Here is a 22,080-nt window from a genome sequence, read left to right on the forward strand (position 1 = left end):
AACTTTAATCTGATTACTGGATTTGAAATACGAACTCGTTAGATTATTCGTTACCGGAAAAAGTGGTCCGATTAGAGGAAGGCATTACAAAGCAGCGGCGGCACCGGACATCTCTGCTTATAACAAACAAACCCCTATTTTATGGGATGAGTGGCAACTCCAGTCTATAATTTAAGAATCTGATCAAGATTAGAGCCTAAAACGTCATAGTTCAAAAACAGTAAAAAGTTCAGGTTAAGGAACAGTTATGTCACGTAGTTAGCTAGCTAACAAAATTCACTAATGCTAAGCTAACGGTTACGCAAAACAAAAATACCTACCTTCATAGTCAAACAGGTTTTGTTCGGTGAAGAATTTCTAGCCTTTGTCTAATTTAGATTTTGTTGTCAGAGAAAATTGGTTTGCAAATCGTGATCTATCTTCAAATCTTATTTTAGGCAAATGTTTTAGAGACTGTGTAAACTCCATGCTCCGGTGTTCTGTCTGATCAACATATGCTGTCAGATATATATATATATATATATATATATATATATATATATAAATATCTAAATCTCTCTTTCTATATATATGCCTCTATATAGATATATATAGATATATATGTGTCCATTTTACATATGAAATAGACAACTTTATCGTTACTTACTATGTACACCGGAACTAAGGATACACAGCTTCGAGCCAAAACGGAGGTTGTGTGACGTCATGTGAAAAGGGTCTATTCTATGCGCCTTATAATGCGGTGCGCCTTATATATGAAAAAAGTTTTAAAATAGGCCATTCATTGAAAGTGTGCCTTATAGTGTGGAAAATACGGTAATCGTTTCATCCTGTTGGCTGTTCAGAGAAAGAAATGTTAACACATTAACTTTTTTTTGAGAAAAGCCAGAAACCCCCTCATGCAAATGTAAACATGTTGTTTGGAAAATTTAGGAAGTTATTTGAAACACATTTATGAACTGAGCTTTGATGTAGCAAACGTTCCCACCTAAAAGGGGGGTCTGTACCTTACCAGAGACACAAGACAGAAAATGTCAGTCAAATCTTCCAGCATGGAGTGAACGACTCGTAGCGTCAACATCTGATGACTTTACGTTTTGCTAGACTTATTGACCAGTAAAAGGAGAAGCGCCTAATTCACATTTTCTTTCTTTTGCAACATTTTAAAAGTTTGCTCAAGGGGAATCACGTGATGCACGCTGCTGAATAGACGTGTGTTCCTCGTCTCCTCTCTGGGTCGAAATAAAACTAACATTTAAGACAATCCCCCACCGTGTGAACTGAAACAGAAGCCGTGGTAAGCTTTGACATGTCTCTGGAAAACTTTTTTGGGCCTGCTGCACTGAGCAAAAAGAAGAAAGGAGGACGGAAAGCTGGTGCTAACGTTAGCACACCCGCAGCTAGCCAAAACGACGAAGACGCTGCTTGGACTGACATGGAGGAGTGCACTGTGAGTAACGTGGAGGAAGCTAACACTCTAAAAGAAGATACCATAGTGGAACGGGTCTCCAAGAATATTGAAGAAATGCTGGACAGAAAAGTAGCTGCAATTCTTAAACCAGTATCTGAACTCTCGGAGAAACTCGACAGAATGACGCAGCGAATATCTGCGGCTGAACAGCGCATTTCTGATCTGGAGGACGAGTCAACAAGAAGCGCGCCCAGACTGGACAGTATCGAGGGAAAGATTAGAAGGGCCCTGGAAAGGCTGGACAGCTTTGAAAACCAGAGCAGGCGCCAAAACATTAAGATTATGGGACTAAAGGAAGGCATCGAAGGCAGTGAACCGGTGGCTTTTTTCGGGGCGTGGATTCCAAAAGTCCTGGGACTGCAGCAGACACGGATAGAAATTGAAAGAGCCCACCGCACCGGACCTCCGGCGGGGCGAAATGACCGAAACCATCCGCGAGCAGTCCTGGTGAGGCTCCACAACTACATCGATAAACAAAGGATCCTCAGCGCTGCAAGGATCAAGGGGATAATTCAAGTGGAAGATCGCAGAGTCTCCTTTTACCAGGATTTCTCCGCAGAGGTGGTTAGAAAGAGACAGGAGTCCGCAGACGCTCGGCGACAGCTGCGAGAGGCCGGTGTCAAATACGCGTTCCTGTTTCCCGCCGTGATCAAGATCTTGAACCAAAATGGGACGACATCATCTCTTTCCAACATGAAAGAAGTTAACGAATTCGTGAAGACACTTCCTAAATGACTTCACAGGAATCTCTCCACACGTCCGTGTGTGCATAAACGACTGAGCAATATGAGAGTAAAACAACGGTGAATATTCAAAAAGAAAACAGGTACCATAACAACATTCACTACTGTAATTCAGTTTGTTTACACTGTTTTATAAATAAGGGATAAAGTGTTGAGGTAAAACATTATTACACCCAGCAAGTGTTTATCCACGGTGGCTTGATATTCAGACCCAGAGAGGGCTGTAACACTGCAATTTCTTTTTTTTTCTGATTGTGTTTCATCACTGGGCCCCCACCTGTTATACCTTGGAATTAGGGTATGACGAGCTTGTTATTGTTATCTTGTTATGTAGCTTGCTACAGTTATTGTTCCCTCGTTAGAGGATGGTCCAAGCTTTGTTTTGGGTTTTTGCTTGGAACCTTTTTGTTGGTCTATCAGCACAAAGCACAATCTGAGGCAGGCAGGTTGCAGGTTAAACTTAAATTTGAATCTTATCTGCATATTTTTAAAACACAGCGTCAAGCAACATATTGAAATACTCTGAAGATGAGCATTAAGGTTTGCACATGGAATGTAAAAGGTTCTAATAACGTAATAAAAAGGAAGGCTATTGTTGCGAAGAACATAAGGTAGCCGTTGAAATTGTAACTGTTATTTTTTATTGCCGAGTGCTTTACGCGGACATGCCGGTTAAACTGTAAATAACGTAAAAAAAAAAAAAAAAGACAAACAAAACGTCAAATACTTAATATTGCGATATTCAAAGGACACAAACTTAAACATAGCTTTACAGCATTAATATATAACTCACCACATTGGGCAACACTCATGAACATTGGTAATATTGGTAAGATGTGAATATATATGGCAGGTTTGGCTTGTTAGTGTGGTTGCTAGGCAACCTAAGTACACTAATGGTCCGCAGTTCGTTTTCTTCTTCTACACATACCAATATAAAGCAACTATAGAGCCCCCTAGTGGAACGGGAAGAGTGAATCCAACATCCCGGCCCCGATGAACTCTACAGATGTTCATCTCAGAAAAAATTGGTGAACGTAACAACCTTAGATAAGTATTTAATTCTAACCTTGTCAAAGACAAAAAAAACCCTTTTCAAATGAAATCTCTGTTACTTTTTTGATAATTGAACTTAAAGTGGTGACTACCAGTTTACAGTAATCGTGATAAGATTGAGTGAAAGTCATCTGTCGCGTATAGAAAACGCACACAAGCTGAAAAATAAGTAAATCTACTCATCCATATTTCCTTCTAGTAAACACAGCTTGTGTATAGGTCGGGTGTATGTGCCTCTATGAGTCTTTACTTGCACTGATCGCACCAGACCATCAGCTCCAATGTTGACATCAGTGACCAAACCAAGAGGCCACTGACTGCGAGGCGTGCATTCATGCAGGATCAGTACAAGATCTCCGACCTGATAGTTTCTGGAATGGTGATTCCACTTCTGCCTCTGCTGCAGGTTGGGTAGGTACTCCTTCACCCACCGAGCCCAGAAAATGTCTGCTAAATACTGGACTTGACGCCAACGTCGACGGTACAGATCCTGTTTTACAAAGTGACCAGGAGGCAGAGTGCACTCTGATCTCAGCAGTAGCAAGTCATTGGGAGTCAAAGGTTGACCATCCCTAGGGTCATCTGACAACTTTGTTAGTGGTCTCCCATTGACGATGTTTTCAATGATACAGAAAAGTGTCATTAATCCTTCATCATCCAAAGTCTGTTGTCCTGCAACCCTCATAAGAATTGAGCGCACAGAACGAATCTGTCTCTCCCATACACCCCCCATATGTGAGGCGGCAGGAGGATTAAACTTCCATTGCGTTTCTCGCTGGAGTAGATGATCCTCAATCCTCTGCTGGTTCCATCCTTCCAGAGCCTTCCGTAATTCGTGACAGGCACCAACAAAGTTCGTCCCGTTGTCCGAGCGTATTAGTTGAGGCGTCCCACGACGAGCCATAAATCGTTGAAGAGCATTTATGAATGATTCTGTGTCCAAGCTGTGCGCCACCTCCAAGTGGATGGCCCTGGTAGTTAGGCAAGTGAATAGACAGCCATATCTCTTCACCTCACTCCGTCCTCTTTTGATGGTAATGGGCCCAAAATAATCAATTCCGACGTGAGTGAAAGGCGGCTTACATGGAGTCACACGATCAATGGGCAAGTCAGCCATGTACTGAGTACTGAGTGGAGCCTTTTGTCTTTTGCAAGGTATACACTGTGCTAGGACTTGCTTCACTGCTATGCGGCCTCTGACAATCCAAAAGAATTGTCTAATCTCAGCAAGTACCCTTTCAACTCCAGAATGACCTGTGAGTTTGTGAAAATGCCATATGATAAGTTTGCTAATATGGTGGTTTCGAGGCAAAATCGCTGGGTGTTTTGCAGCTTCAGCTATTGGAGCATTGGTGAGCCTTCCTCCAACGCGGAGTAATCCATCACTGAGTCGTACTGGAGTTAACTTCCTGATGCTTTCTACTTTCATTGGACAAGTAAAGTGGGTGCGTTGAACGTAGTCAATGATAGCAATCTCTGCCAGTTTCATTTCGTTTGGTGTTATTGGAGCATATAGTCTGAGTTCAGTCTTCTTTAGAAGGATATTCTTAGCTCGTAGGATCAATACAATAGCTCGTTTGAGTTTGTGCCAGGAGGAATACCTCTGAATGAAACAGTCGATTGCTGATTGAATGGTGAGCTTAGAAGACATTGCATATGTCTGACTTGACTTCTTTACCTCCGCTTCAGGAGGTAAGCTTCCTAGTTCAGGTTGGCAAGGCCATAATTCTTCTTCCTGCCACAGGAAGGCAGGGCCTTTGAGCCATCGCTCACTGTTTGTGAGTTCTTCAGCAGACAGTCCTCTTGAAACATCATCCGCAGGGTTTAGTTCTGTGCAGACATGTTTCCATTGTGAGGCTTGTGAGACTTCTCGGATCTGTGAAATTCTATTGGCAACAAAGGTTTGGTACCTTTTCTCTTCGTTTCTGATGTAATGCAGAACAATAGTGCTGTCTGTCCAGAAGACAGAATCCAGGAGGGGTAGCTCAAAGCTTTTACGGATCTTCTGATCAAGCTGTACCGCTACTACAGCTGCTGCCAGTTCTAGTCTTGGAATAGTACTTGGTTTGACAGGAGCTAGCCTATTCCTAGAGAGAACGATATTACAGTACTTGTTATTATTGCTTACAACCCTAAGGTAGCTAACAGCACCATAACCCAATTCAGAAGCATCACTGAAGTGATGAAGTTGCATGGTGACTGAATCTGCAGTAAAACCTTCAGGTCTGAGACACCGAGGCACCTGAAGTCTGTAGAGTTTTGGTAGATCATCTAACCACCGGCCCCATTGCTCAGCTATGTCACTTGGGATGGTTTCATCCCAACCTAGCTTCAAGCGACATAGTGCCTGAAACAATGCCTTTCCCCGTAAAATAAATGGGCCAACTAACCCCAGGGGGTCATAAACTGAGCTTATTGTACTTAGCATGCCTCTTTTAGTGTTGGGTTTGTTCTTGACTTTGATGATGAAGGTGATACAGTCATTTGTTATGTCCCAGAACAACCCCAGCGCTCTTTCCAAAGATGGATCTCCATCCAGGTCCAACAGTGGTACTTGATTAGCATGTTCCTCCTCTGGGATAGACTGTAGAACCTCAGTTGAATTGCTTGTCCATTTAGTCAAGCGAAACCCTCCTTGCATAAGTAGGTCAATTAGCTGTGCTGCTAGACGGATGGCTTGTTGGGGTGAGTCTGAGGATTTCAGGCAATCATCCACATAGAAGTTTCTTTCTATGGTGGAGATAGTATCTGCATCATATAGATGTGCATGATCTGATGCACACCTCCTCAATGCAAAGCTTGCTGCGCTTGGAGACCACACTCCGCCAAAGAGGTGAGATGTCATCCGGTAAGTAACTACCTCATTATTAGGATCGTGGTCCTTCCACCACAGGAACCGTAGCACATCTCTGTGTTCTGGAGTTACATGTATCTGATTGAACATGCCCTCAATGTCTGCCATTATGGCAACAGGACCTTGTCGGAAGCGGATCAGCACATTTATTAATTTGTTCATTAGATCTGGGCCCTGGTGGATGACATCATTGAGAGATATTCCATCATATTTTGCTGCACAGTCAAAGACGACTCGTACCTTTCCAGGCTTGCGAGGATGAATCACTGGATGATGTGGGAGATACCAAACTTTGTCATTGTTGTGGTTGAGCGACAAGGCTGGAACTTCTTCTGCATATCCTTTATCAATGGTTGACTTCATTGCCTTAACATACTTGTCTTTCAGATCTGGGTCCTTTGTTAATCTACGTTCCAGTAGTTGTAGTCTCCGTGTTGCTAAGTTGATATTGTTAGGCAGTGTCACTACTTCATTCTTAAAAGGTATGCCTAAGGTATAGTGTAAGCCTTCTTTGGTAACTGAGTTTTCCCACAGCTCAATCACTTTGTGATCATTGATTGACAGATTGTTCTCTTGAGCGGGGTCGTCAAGTTTCCAAAATCTTTCCACCTGTGTATGCAGACTTTGATCTGACTTGAGGAAGTAGGCCTTAGCTTTCCTAACTTCTTTGTAATCAATGGGTCCATTTATGGCCCAGCCGAGTACTGTTCTGGTAGCGTAAGGGTCATTATCACCTCCTACGCGGTACTCTTCAGCTCTGAGAAGACGGGGAGCATCTTGTCCAATGACAAGGTGCACATCATTGGAATTGATGCTGGGAATAGGGATATCTGCTAGGTGATCCCATCTGGCTGCCTCGTCGGGTGTCGCGAGACAGCTAAGTCCTATGTTTAATTTCTTAAGTGTTCTCACACCATTAAGTGTGTAGATGCTGCCATCGTGCAGAGAGTCAATCTCAAGATCCACACTTCGAGTAAATAAGCCTTCTTGACTTCCTCCTACAGTATCAAGATCTAACCTTGTAGGCTTGCCTTTGACTTTTAGCTTCTTGGTCAGTTCTTCTGACACTAAACTGGTGTTGGCTCCAGGATCAAGTAATGCGTATGTAACAGAACTGATGTTTGTAGCTTTTCCCCTAACGACCACAGGAACGATAGGTAAACAAACTTTACCATTTGCAGCTCCAGCGAATCCACATGTGACATTAGGAGATCTGGTAGGTTGTGTTTGTTGGGTAGTTTTATTGTCATCAGTGGTGTCCTGGCCTGCTGTTGTATTCTGTCTGTTAGTGTGGTTAGGATGCAGCCATTTGTTGTGTTTCTGTCCACAGCCAGGCACGTTGCACACCCAGTTGCGCGTGCAAATCTCGGCGTTGTGCCCAATCATGAAACAGTTTTGGCACAGGTTTTTCTCTTGAACAAACTCCAGGCGCTCTGGAACTGTTAGTGATCGAAAACCTGGGCACTGGTTTAAGAAATGGTGCTCTGAGCATTTAAGACATTTTAAATAAGCTGGCTGCTTGGTACGTGTGGTCTTATTCTCATGGACTGCAGCCGCCTTGACAGTGGTGGGGTAGTTTTGATGATGTTTCTTTGAGACTTTGGTAGGTGATGCAAAGCTTGACTTCTCATGTTTCTTGCAGCCAATTAACCCACCAAAGACTGGATCAGATCTCTTTTCAGCTTCTATCTCCACAAAGCTGACAACGTCGTTGAGATTAGGTAGACGTCCTTCCTTTGTGATGTCGTAGTTTTTATTTAGCCACTTGGCCCTGAGATCTGAAGGTAGTTTGCTGATTATCTCAAATAACGTGCGGCGACCACTGAGCTCTTCCTCACATTTCATGGCAGCAAGTGTGTCCTTACAGCCTCTCAGCTGATCTGCGAAGTCTCTGAGTTGCATATTGTCTCTTATCTCTTTAAAGTTCAAAACCTTTTCAACCCAAGCTTGGGAGATGGAATGAGGATTTCCAAATCTTGACTTTAGTCGGTCAAGTGCTTCCTTGAAACCTTCGCTGGGATTGGAGTTGTACAGACAGTGACTAATAGCATCTTGAGCCTTTCCTTCTGTGTACTGGTGCAGACGGGTTAACTTTTCTTCAGCAGGAACAGACTCTTTGTCCACCATTGCAGTGAAGAGCCTCATGAACTTCCAATACTGGAGGGGGTTACCATCAAACTTGATCAGATCTGTTGGTGGGAGCCTGAGAGTGTCTACTTGGGCTTGATACTGCTGCCTTGAGAACTCTAGCAGTTGTGAGATTGAATCATCTGCCATCTGGAAAGGCGAGGGTCGTGGTGTAGTAGGAATTTGGCCAGTTTTAGGTGTAGAATGGAGATCTGCTGTTAGGGCTTGCATCTTTTGCTGATTATGTAGCATCTGTGCATCCAGCTCAGCCTTGTGACGTAGTCGCTGAAGTTCTAGCTCAAATTCCTCCTTGTTGAGTCTAAGCATCAGCTCAAAGCTTTCTTTCTCTTTCTTTCTTAGGGCTTGGATTTTTTCTAGTTCTGATGATGTGGAATCTTCATTTATATCAGCTGGAGATTCACTGAACAAATTAACTTGTGCAGTTACACCCAACTCTTCATCAACGTCTGGATTAACACTAGCTTCATCTTCCTCATCTTGAAGCCAGGCTAGAGCTTCATGACGCACGTCATGAACGTTCCTTAAGATAAGCTTCTCATAAGCATCAGACTCTTCTCTGTCGATATCATCAGTGAGCCGAGAATGATAACATTTGTGTGCCTCCTGAAGTTGTGCAAGGGCTAGGTCGAGGCTCTGCAGCACTGACTTTAATTCTTCCGGCTTATTTTCTCTGATTTTTTCATTTGCGGATGTTATCATCTTAGTTACAGCCGCTTTCGCTTGTCCTCTCTTCCTCTTTAGCGTAGCGAGGTCTATTTCTCCTGCAGAATCTCCGGTTTTCGACATAATTGCCTTGTGTTTAACTTTATGTTGCGAAGAACATAAGGTAGCCGTTGAAATTGTAACTGTTCTTTTTTATTGCCGAGTGCTTTACGCGGACATGCTGGTTAAACTGTAAATAACGTAAAAAAAAAAAAAAAAAAGACAAACAAAACGTCAAATACTTAATATTGCGATATTCAAAGGACACAAACTTAAACATAGCTTTACAGCATTAATATATAACTCACCACATTGGGCAACACTCATGAACATTGGTAATATTGGTAAGATGTGAATATATATGGCAGGTTTGGCTTGTTAGTGTGGTTGCTAGGCAACCTAAGTACACTAATGGTCCGCAGTTCGTTTTCTTCTTCTACACATACCAATATAAAGCAACTATAGAGCCCCCTAGTGGAACGGGAAGAGTGAATCCAACAGCTATCCTAAATAGTTTAAAGAAGTACGGAACCCAAGTAGCATTTTTACAAGAAACTCATCTTACTGACGATGAACATAAAAAATATTTAAGAGAATGGGTGGGGCAAGTTCATTTCTCATCATATTCAACAAACAAAAGAGGGGTTATAATTTTAATACATAAAAATCTCCCTTTTACAGCTCTAGACACATTTAGAGACACGGAAGGTAGAATCATATTGATTAAGGGTGTTCCTTATGGAGAGAGCTTTTTGCTCGGTAGTGTATACAGCCCAAATGTATATGATGAGGATTTCTTTGCAGCGCTTCTTAACCAAACTGCTGAAATGGACTGCCCAAACATACTTATCGGAGGTGACTTTAATTGCTCTCTATGCCCTCTCATGGACAGGAGTCCTCCCCAAAACTCTCAGTCTAAGAACTCTAGGGCAGTGAAAAATATTTTAGAAGAACTGGATTTAACGGACATATGGAGGCATCTCAACCCCTCAACAAAAAATTTTACCTTTCACTCATTGCCACATTCAACAATGACGCGCATCGACTATTTGTTTATGTCCAATCATTTGGTACATTCTATAGAGAAATCAGAGATAGGAACAATTTCCCTCTCTGACCATGCTCCTGTAACGCTAGCGATGCAACCACCCAGAAAACTGGCCCGCTCAGCTTCATGGAGGCTGAATAGATTGCTGCTGTTAAACGAAGATTTTACTAAATTACTGGAAGAGCAGACAGATTTTTATTTACAATTCAATGACAATAATAACTCTGACCCCAGACTGGTGTGGGATGCTTATAAGGCATATATGCGAGGGATAATAATATCATACTCTAGCTGTAAGAGGAAAGAAAGATTAGCAGAACAAAATAAAATTGAAAATCAAATTAAAAGACTTGAAAACGACTATATCATCACAAAATCAGTTAAAATCCTGGGGGAACTTAAAGCAGCTCGGGCCTCATTATCTGATATTATAACAAAGAAAGCTGAAAAGGATATATTATTCGCACAGCAAAGATTCTTTGAACACGGCAATAAACCAAACAAACTCTTGACAAAACTAGTAAACAAGTCCCCTGGCACAAACTTTATATCCTCAATTCAGGACGAAGAGGGCCATCGTCATATGGATAATAAGCATATAAATGAATGTTTTAAACGGTTTTATGAAAAATTGTACTGCTCTGAAGCAAAGACGGACACATTAGAACATGTATGGCTGGATAACTTAAATATACCACAATTGTCACTAGAACAGGCAAACTTATTAGAAGGACCCGTAACAACTCTAGAAATCGAAAAGGCTATCTCTTCACTTCAATCTGGCAAATGCCCAGGTGCTGATGGTTATCCTGTCAAATTTTTTAAAACTTTAAAAGGTAAGATTAGCACATTATTACAACGAGTCTTTAATAAATCTCTAGAAGAATATAAACTACCTGATACCATGTATATAGCAAATATCATTGTAATTCCTAAAAAAGACAAAGACCCAGAACAATGTTCGTCATATCGACCCATTAGCTTACTTGGTGTGGATGTGAAGATTTTATCTAAGATTTTGGCTACTAGACTGGAAAAGGTACCGTATTTTCCGCACTATAAGACGCACCTAAAAACCTTCAATTTCCTCAAAAGCCGACAGTGCGCCTTATAATCCGGTGCGCCTTATATATGGACCAATATTGAGCCACAACAGGTCCAGCAACGGACCTTACCACAGGGGCCGCGTTTCATTGGCTAATGCCCATTTTAGGTCACAGTGCAGCTACCACGTGCGTGACCGTCTCACAAACACAAGCTACAGTAGTAAACATATGCTAATGTACATTGTGGACCATCAAAACCATGAATGCCGACTTACCCAGCCTTGCAAGAACAATAGGCATCAGTGATCTTGTCCACAGCTATATTTATGCTGAGGGTGTGAGGATCTGCTGTTTTCCTCATCTATCGGTAGCTTTTAGCTGTGACGCGCTCAATGTTGGAGGCATCCAGTGGCTCAAACACCTTGATGTCGTCCAAAAAAGATGACATGAACTTGTTGGTTCCGGCAGAAATGCTACGCTAATTAACTCAGATCGAAATGAAAGACGTCATGTTTACACAGACATGCAGTAGGCTGCTTACTTAGTTGGTCCACTACGGTAAGCAGCCGCCAACTTCTTTTTCCCCCGTAGAAGAAGTAGTGCGCGGTGCATGCTGGGATAGTTGTCAGAACACTGGTTTGTTAATAAAGTTTGATAATACATTTAAAGGGGGGGAGGGGCAGGGGAAGAGAGACAGAGACTGCAGCGGCAGCGTGTCGGTTGGTCTGTGTTACCCAGAAAGCAGTTGGGCATAATATCGCAACACCAACACCGTGAGTGAAACAACGACTGGGCCAGCCTACTATATAAAGTACTCGGGGACCATTTCTTTATTAATGTGGATGTGTAATAATAGAGTATGAAGCGTCTATTCTATGCGCCTTATAATGCGGTGCGCCTAATGTATGAAAAAAGTCCTAAAATAGGCCATTCATTGAAGGTGCGCCTTATAATCCGGTGCGCCTTATAGTGCGGAAAATACGGTAGTTTCTAACATAGTCAATATAGACCAAACCGGCTTTATTAAGGAACGTCTTTCATCAAATAACACTAGACGACTTATTAATATTATTCAACACCTTAATCAGACACAAACCCCAGGCATCATTGTCTCAATGGATGCAGAAAAAGCCTTTGACCGTGTCGAATGGGAATACATGTTTGAAGTGCTTAGAAGATTTGGACTTGGGCAAAATTTTATAAACTGGGTAAAACTTCTTTATAGGAATCCTTCAGCATCTGTCTTGACAAACGGCCTCCTGTCTGCACCATTTGGGCTGGGAAGGGGGACAGCACAGGGAAGTCCTCTCTCTCCACTGCTGTTCTCCCTGGCTATAGAGCCGCTTGCAACTGCAATTAGACAAAGTAAAGATATCAAAGGTATTTTAATAGGAACAAAAGTGTACAAAATATTATTATACGCTGATGATATCATTTTAACATTGACAGACCCTGTAAAATCTATCCCAGCCCTAATTGGCTGCGTCAGTAAATTTAGTAAAATATCTGGGTATAAGGTCAATTACGAAAAATCTGAAATTATGCCTTTGGGTTTCTGTGACCGGGGAGAGCCAGCATTCATCAAACCATTTCGATGGGCTCCTACGGGGTTAAAGTATCTGGGAATACGCATGACATCTAAAACTAATCAACTGTATCCCGAAAACATCAGTCCTACAATCTCCCATATAAAGGACAGATTGGTGAGATGGAAGAGGCTTCCCATATCCTTTCTGGGAAGAGTTAACCTGGTTAAGATGATAATCCTCCCTCAGTTAATTTATCCAGTGTCTATGCTGTTTCTCTTTATTGACTCTAAAGACTTAGCTGGAATAAATAAAGCAATATCAGAATTTATTTGGGCGGGCAGGAAACCTAAAATTAAAACTGAAGTTCTACAACTTCCCAGAGCCTTGGGTGGATGGGCTCTGCCCAAGATTGAGAACTATATATTGTCTTTACATGCAAGAATTATTTCAATGTGGGCTACCCAAAAGCATGCTAATGCATGGCTAAGGATTGAAGAAAGTGTTTGTAAACCCTACCACCCAATAAATCTGTTAAATAAACAACAACGAGAACTCCCAGCCATGGCTAAAGATAATTTTCTAATTACTAATACCATTAAAGCATGGAATATTCTGAAGAAAATGTTTGGACAGAATAAAAACTTTTCATGTCTGACAACACTGGTAGACAACCCGGATTTGACAGTAGAGGGCGCTGGTCCTGATCTTAGGTCATGGCGGGATGCTGGCATTGCTAGGATGCATGATCTGTGGCATAGCGGAAAATTCAAGACATTTGAAGAATTAAGAACACAATATGGTATTGCTTCCAGGGACTTCTATAAATACCTTCAACTAAGGCATTATGTTAAGGCAAAAACTGACTCATTAGAGGTGGATTGTTATTTACTTGATAAAGCTATTCTTGATTGTCATAAACGTGGGAGATTTGTGTCAAGATTCTATGCTGAGTTACAAACGCCAAGGAAAGATAACTTGGAGAATTTACGATCAACCTGGAACAGAACTCTGAAAAGCACAATTGATTCAGAAGCATGGGAAGACATCTTGACTCTGCCTTCCAGAATCTCAGTATGCAACCGATATAAAGAAATGCAATATAATATTTTACACAATGTATACATATCACCATATATATATATAGCAAGTACACACCAGGAAGCTCTCCAAACTGTCCTAAATGTAAAGTAGCTACAGGAACTAGAATTCACTGCCTATGGGAATGTAAAATTATAGAGGCATTCTGGCAGGCAGTGTGTCATGAAATCAGCTCTGCTATAGGACAAACAGTGCATCCTGGTCCAGTGCTTTGTCTACTTGGACTCATACCCACTCACCTGGGTACTCACAAAGAGACTGTGCAACTCTTATTAATGTTGGCCAGAAAGGTAATAATGGTTAAATGGATAGGTTGTGATGCCCCATCGATCCAGCTATGGAAAAACCTATTTTCTGAAGTGATTGTATTAGAAAGATTGAGATACTCTCTGGATGGAAAATTTTATACCTTTAAAAGAAGATGGGAACATGTTCTTAATTATTTCAAAATTAACAAACCAGTAAAGTGAACCTAAATGACATGTCATTGAGTCTGTAGCTCAACTGGTGCCTGTCAAGAGAATGCTGTGACTTATTTACATGCCTCCAAATTTTCTCTTCTGATTCTTTTTTTTTTTTTATGTTTATATATATTTTATTTTTAATGTTTATATGTTTGTATAAATCTCAAAATGCCTAATTAAAAAAAAAAAAAAAAAAAAAAGTTTGCTCAAGATTCACAACAGTTGGATGAAATATCTACAGAGTATTTCTGCAGATGAAAATGATTAATTGGACTAATCGTGATGAAACGATTATTAAAATAATTGTCAACTAATTTTGAAAGTGATGTGCTGAAAAACAACATACTCAGTAATAAATTGGCCAAAACTGTACAAAATATATAACCATTTTGTATTTCAGATGAAAACATTTGTCTGTAAATATGTTTCACCTGAAATTCGTCAAGTGGAAGTTTTAGCTTCACCCAGTTCAAATTTACTAAAGGAATGCTGTTATTGCATTTTAGGCAATAACTTGTTTATTTTCTTATTAAAAAAGTAAACTTTTGTAAACTTTGAATGTATTTCTAATCTTGTATTAAAACATCATAAGTGGTTAAATAAAAATCAGCAGTATGCACCCTTTTTTCATCCTATTAGTAGATTAATCGGTAACACTTTATTTGAAGGGGGTGAATAAGACTGTCATGACACTGTCATAAACATGTCATAACACCTGTCATGAACATAAATAAGCCTTCATGAATATTTATGACTGTTGTCATAAAGCGTCATTCGGTAAATTATGACACTTTTAATACAAAGTTGACATTATTCAAAATGTCTTTGTTATGACAAGTTGACATTAACCAGGAAATCATTACTGTTTAAACTTTACCTTTAATAACATAAAGTTACCTCATTTTTAAAATGCAATCAGTAATACTTTTATAACAAATTTATATCAGTAATGATTTCTTGGTTAATGTCAAGTTGTCATAACAAAGACATTTTGAATAATGTCAACTTTGTATTAAAAGTGTCATAATTTACCGAATGACACTTTATGACAACAGTCATAAATATTCATGAAGGCTTATTCATGTTTATGACAGGTGTTATGTCATGTTTATGACAGTGTCATGTCAGTCTTATTCACCCCCTTCAAATAAAGTGTTACCGATTAATCTTCAGAATAACTGATTGATCACTAACTAAATGTCTGTTTTGTACAGTAGCTTCAGAGGAACATAAAGATCTGATTTTCTGCTTTTCTCTGCTGATTCTGAGTAAATGTGGATTTCTGATGACTGTCAGAGTTTCGCTCATTCCTGACGGTTTCTGGTGTTTCCCTGTAGGTGCGGCTGCCTGGCTGACTCACTGATTACTCATTCCTCTCACATGAAGCTAATTACCACAAACAGGCTGTGGGATCTGCTCAGCTTTTCACTCATCACCACTTCATCAGCTCACTTTGTGGAGTCTTGTTATCTGTTTGGGTTTCAGTCTCCATTAAAGCAGCTTTCTGGTCACCTTGGAGGCAGATGGCGGCCATTTTTGGCCCCTGGACTGCATTCAATATAATCTAAATTTATTCCTCCTAGCACAGGTGGTTCATGCAGATGGAGACTTTTTATTTTTAATCAGGGCAACATTACTATCAGATCTTGCAATAGAAAATGTTGGTTGCAGCTCAAAGCATTCTTGTATTGCCTTGAGAGGAATGCCAGTTGTCCAGCAGCTTTATACGTTTTGATAAAAGTTACCTAAATCTTGTTTCTATTGCTTGGAAATGATGAAAACTAATTATTTCTTCTAAAGAGACAAATCTGGAAAACTCTCTTTCTGACAATTCATTCTGTTTTGGCATGTGACATAAAATTAGAGGTAAGACTTGAAAACTAAAGTTTTTAGATGTTCTTCATGCATCCTGACTGAATTGGAGAGGTTTCAGAAAACCTGCAGGTACAAAATTGACAGAAGCACACCACACTTTTCACATTTTAATTGTATTTAATTGTATGAACTTTGTATGAATAATTTTCCCACATTTCACCGTTGCACAGTTTGAGTCAGTTTGACCTAAATTATACATGATTAAAGTGAAGTTTGTTGCGTAACGTGACCCAATGTCAGAAAGTTTAAGGGGTGTGAAAACTTTTGTGGATCAGGGTAAAACCCAACAGATTTTAAAGGCATTCTAGTCTAAACAGAGCTTCAATTTAATCTGAATCTGGTTGGAAAATGGTTCATTTTGCTGAATGAAAACATATGCTAATATTAAGGCGCACGCACACACACACACACACGCACACACACACACAGAGGATTCTTAGAGGCGGTTAAATAATGCCATATGTTTCCCCAACAAGGATATTTTTCTCCTGCTGCTTCTCATGTGCTTGATTGATGGCGTAATTTACTAAAATATCACACACACACACACACACACACACACACACACACACACACGTAGACACACACGTAGACACACCAGGAACACACAAAGCAAACAGTAACACACACACACCCCAACCAGTTGATGGTGCTGTTTCAGGATTATTTTGCCCAGGTAGCTTAAGGCTAAGCTAACGATCCTATATCACTATTTCCAGTTTATTGGAAGGAAAAACTCTCGCTTCATTACAAACCTCCTGTCTTCTTCTTCTCCTCCTCCTCCCTAACACTGGAAGCCCTTAGAAAGGCCCGGCAGGGCTCTGTGGAGTATTTTCTGTTTGGTTGTGTACTGAACACATCACACGTAATGAGTGAGCCGCCATGTGTTCCTATGATTTAGGGTTCAGTAACAATAACTCATTAACCTCTAACCTCTGTGATTAAACGGCTGATTGAGCAGCAGACCATCTGCACAGCTGACCCCGAGAGAGCAGCAGCAAAGCCCTGAGCTATTCACCACCAAATCCACTTATCTGCAGCAAACCACTCCGAACCATCATTCACCTCAACTGGGTGGAATTATGCTAATAATGTAGCATTAATTCCTGCCGGATTAAAGCTTTTAATCCAGCAGGAAACTGAGATTCCAGGAAGTCCTGGTCATGGCAGCATGAAACAGTTTAACATCGGGATAAAGTCTGAAACAACACAATTACACGGCCAACTGCAATCCAACACCAACGCTTTAACAATACATAATTCATAAAAAAAAAAACAGGTAATTTAAAGAAAACTGTTCAAATTGGAGCTGAAACCACAAATCAGTTTAATCAAGATTAATCGTGACTAATCTGTAATAAAATCTTGAAACTAACGTCAATAAGGCCTGTCATGATAATTTTTGCCTGATGATAAATTATCTCAGAAGTTATTCTGATAAATGATAACATTGTAGTTTTGAGTCATTTTTTGAAGGACAATTTTGTTCACAGAGACTTCGTAATTCAACTTACTTGTGGTTTATTTATTTTGGATATTTAAAATGTCTTCCAGTTCCAGAGTTAAATACAATTAATATAATTAATCTCTAAAAGAATTTGAACAAATAAAATCTAAAAGAAACAGTGAGAAAAAATCTGTAAAAATTGAAATAATAAAAATCTCCTAAAACAATGTGAAAAAATAAAATTTGAAAAAAGAAAAAAATTACAATTTGTAAAAGAATTAAAAAAAAAAAATCTAAAAAAGTGAAAATAGATCTCAATAAATTCAAATAATAAAAATCTGAAAAGTAAATGAAATTGTAAAAGAATTTAAAAAATAAAATGTGAAAACATTTAGTCTGAAAAGTAAAATCCATCAAAAAAGGTAAAACTAAAATCTGACATTTAAAAAAAAGAATGGATTGAATAAAACAAAAAAAATAAATAAATAGCAGACTACATAAATGTAGGTTCAACTATTGGATACACATCACAAATTACTCTCAAAACATTTTTTAAATCATTTTATTCAAATTTCAGTGTTTGAAACATGTTGTTTGTTTGGCCCAATACTAAAACAAATTTCTTCCCAGAAAAGATCAAATTAAATTTTTTTTGTCAGGTTCAAAACGGCATCGTTTGTCTGCTGAATAAACACAAGAGAACAAAACGACAGGAAACATAAAATACTTAAATAATGTTCATGTTGAAACAGCAGCATGGCTGAATGTGTGTGAGCTTTTTCTAACAGTGGACACTTTAATTCAGGCCAAAAGATGTAATGATGCCAAACATGGAGGGTCATAGAAACTGCAGCCAATAAGCCATCAACACACCCAATTATCATAAAGTAATATGTTTTTTTTATCATTAACTTCAAAATACCCAAAATAATTCAGTTATTACGCATAAATCAGCCTGCTTCATGTTGAGTTAATTCAAAGTGAAAACTAATTAATTCTACATTTGTGGGTTAAACTGTAGGAAAATCTGTGGGACAATGAAAAAACATGCAGTGAGGTTAACCTCTTCCTTTTCCTCCCCAACAAGAAAAGGTCAGAGGTCATGATACAAATGACGGAGTGTAGGAAAGAGGGATGAAAGGAGAAACAGCAAAAGGATGTAGGTAAGGAGGCCGGACTGATTGGAGCCCAGATGTCTAATAAGGTCCATTTATAACCCAGAGACAGGTAAGTGGCTCAGAAAAGATGTATTTCCTCTGCAATGTTTTAATGTTGAGTCTAATCTGTCCAAAACAAGTCGCCACAATAGTTTGTATGAATTACCTACATAGAAAGCCTGATTGTTTTCAGCTTTTTCTACTTCAACACTTTCTCTTCCTCCCATCAGCCTATCTTCTGTGCTGATCCACCATAACAAGGCATTCCTTCCTGCTGTGTTTTACTTCAAGCTATGGAGGCGACGCTAAAGCAGCAACAGAGACCGGCTCTGTTTCTGCAAGGTGCGGGTGTGTGTTTTCACTGATATGACAGTGATGCAGAAATAAGCTCAGAAATGTGTGTGTGCGCTTGGCAGGGGGGCTGGGGGGTAAATTCCTCTCCGCCACTTTAAACCCGCCTCGCTCTGCCCTGACGGCCAATCAAAACAGGAGTAAATCACTGCAGGATGTAAAAGCGGTGCCAAAGAAAAGGAACAGTTTGTGAATTTAAATGTTTTCTGGGCGTTTTTGGGTTCGGAGATTGATAGGAAATATAATTTAGTCTTAATTTAGCACCAAGAGATCAAATTAGTTAATTTAAAAAAACTGACATTAAGCTTTTTTTAGATTTTCTGTCCAATGTAAGTTGGACTTTAGATTTTACTGTAAAGTCCAACTGATAATTAGGTCAGAAAACATAAAATGGTTCTGGGATGAAAGCATGTTTATGTTTTGCTCATGTTTATTTTAGTAATGGAGTATTCTATTGACTGTTCTATTGATTTTCTGATGATTATTGGTATCAGCTGCACCAAGCTTTGAGTATTTGATTTGTTGAAGGATGTTGGTGTTTCAGTGAGCAGTTTCGCCATAGCTAACCACTTTCATCTGTTAGCTTAAAGCCGAGAGTCAAGACCCACCCACTCAGGTGACAATACGTATGGAGGCCTGTAGTGGCCAAAATGCTTCAGACTCACTGATACACATTACTGAACTCGCCATGGTCAATTAGCCGCTACAGCTACATATTGAGTTCTACGCAATAAGCCAATTCTGAGAGATTCCACATTTTTCTATATTGGTTAAATTCTGCAATTATGTCTTCTTTTGCATTGTAGAAATCACTACTTGAGTCTAAAAAGTAAACACACCTTCTGGGTTTTAGCACATAAATAAGTTCTGCATTCATTAGATTCAACAAATATTTAAATCTTACTTCTAATGTCAAAACTTTACATCACAGATTCTTCAATATGTTTATTAGAGCAGTGGAGCGATGACATCAAATATGAAAAACTGATAAAACTAAGTACATCCAAATCTCCAGCATTTCTGGGGAGTGTACTTTCTTCTATTTTAATCCCTGTAGATGGAAGCTGAACAAAATGAAGTTTTTATGTTTCACATTATAGAGCAGAGCTGCTGAGACAGGAAGGAGATTGTTTCTTTGGGACCTAAATTACCAGAGACCCGGTCTGCTGAGATGGAACCGATCCGTGAAACCCAAATCATTCCAGTCCCACTTTTTAACGTCAGAACCAGTTACCAAATCATAGCACATACGTTCCTGACTGATGCACTTCAATATTGTATTACATACATTACGGCTTACAGGTAACTAAAAAACCCAAAATAATCGAGTCCTACCACAAATATAAGTTTCAGGTCTTGAATTACTTTATTAACTGTATTTATGCTTACCTTTAACTATTACCAACACAGGGCTGACAATAATCTTAACCAATGCTTAATGCACAACATGTCTCTAAACCTGACCATGAAAACAGGATCTGGCACATTAAGTCCCCATAAGGTCCATCATTCTTTATGTCCTCAACATGCAACATAAACAAGTATGCACACACAGTAAAAATGTCAGATGTGCATTGATTATTTTAAACAATGACACTTGAGAAAATGTGAATATATATACTGTCTTCAATTAAAATGTGATTAATTATGGGCCCTGAAATAAACTTTAATTTAATTTTAATCGAGTCCCAGCACTAGTAGTAATACGTCTGGACCACTAGCTGGCTCAGAAAGCAGCAGGTCATGCTAATCAAAACTATGAAACGCTGTTCTGACATCATAAATGGGTCCAAACACACAATCTGGTTTCCATTTCAACATCTTAAACGTCTCTGCCCAAATGATTCCAGTTTCTGATTGACGCTTAATGGAGTGAATGTGAGTCTGACTGGATTCGGAGACGCTGCAGTCCCAACATCAAAGCCGCGGTCCTGCTGGTACCGTGCAGCACCAGCGCACCAGGAGGCTCCCACGCATCCAACACGCTGCGCTCCACGCTGCGAGCTTATCTCTGATCCATCGCCCTTCCTGCAGTTTCAATCTGATCAAAGTTTCAATCCAGCAGTAATGGAAAGCACCTGCATTCATTCAGGTATTTAGACTACAACAACGAGGAGATGTGGATGAACGGATGAGCAAAAGACAGGAAAATGAAAGCATGAATGAACATTATATTATTCAGAAGTAGCATTCAGGACAGAATCACTGAAGAGCAAATAACAAGGTCAAATGACGAAATGGAGGTGAAGATGAGGACTGAGGAGAAAATGGCTGAAAAGGTTCATTTCTGCTCAGGCGAATTAAACAAAACCAAACAGAATTTACTGGAGCAGAGCTGCAAAGATAAAAAAAAAATACAAAAATGTACAGTTCCAAATAAATATGAAAGAGTACAAATATTTCACAAATGAATATAAATAATTAGATGCAGAGAAAATATGACTATATACCACAGTGGCTAGTAGAGAAAACTTTCTACCGGCCACTCAAACATTTCACCAGCCACTGTTTTTTTCTTTTGATGACAAACCCAACAGTGAAAGCAAATTACATAAAATATAAGATTTATTCTTAACTCTATGAAAACTGATTTACTGACAATAAGTTTACACATGTACTTATACATAGTAATTTTACATAAAGCATGGACACCTTAACAGCGCTGAAGTGCAATAAGTTCATTTGAAGTAATTACTACAGCAAACTTTAACTACACAACCCAAACATTCTTATAATCATATCTTGAACATTTCCACATTTTGGCTTAACATCCCCCTGATAGTATTTATTTAAGATGTGTCTAGTCATTTAGAAAATATTTTTAAATGGTATGAATAGCTGTTTTAACTGTTTTATTTGTTTTTGCTTACTTATTACATTTTCTATTGAAATTCACAATTATTATTATTACTATAATATCTCAGAATGTGTTCAATATTAATTCCACGGGCCGTCATCATTCCTGTATTATTACAGAGCTTTTCTGACTACCTGGAGCATAGTGTTGAATTTCCCCTGACTCTCTCTCTCTCACTCACACACACACACACACACACACACACACACACACACACACACACACACACACACA

The 22,080-nt window shown here is 39.5% G+C and overlaps 1 pseudogene; it reads right to left on the reverse strand.

Annotated features, from left to right (window-relative positions):
* Positions 1 to 6,536: 6,536 nt before the first annotated feature.
* Positions 6,537 to 8,443, reverse strand: LOC148156686 (uncharacterized; annotated as a pseudogene).
* Positions 8,444 to 22,080: the final 13,637 nt, after the last annotated feature.

This window comes from Poecilia mexicana, unplaced genomic scaffold, assembly GCF_051168715.1.
Source record: "Poecilia mexicana isolate PSO_F unplaced genomic scaffold, ASM5116871v1 scaffold_10, whole genome shotgun sequence".
NCBI lineage: Eukaryota > Metazoa > Chordata > Actinopteri > Cyprinodontiformes > Poeciliidae > Poecilia > Poecilia mexicana.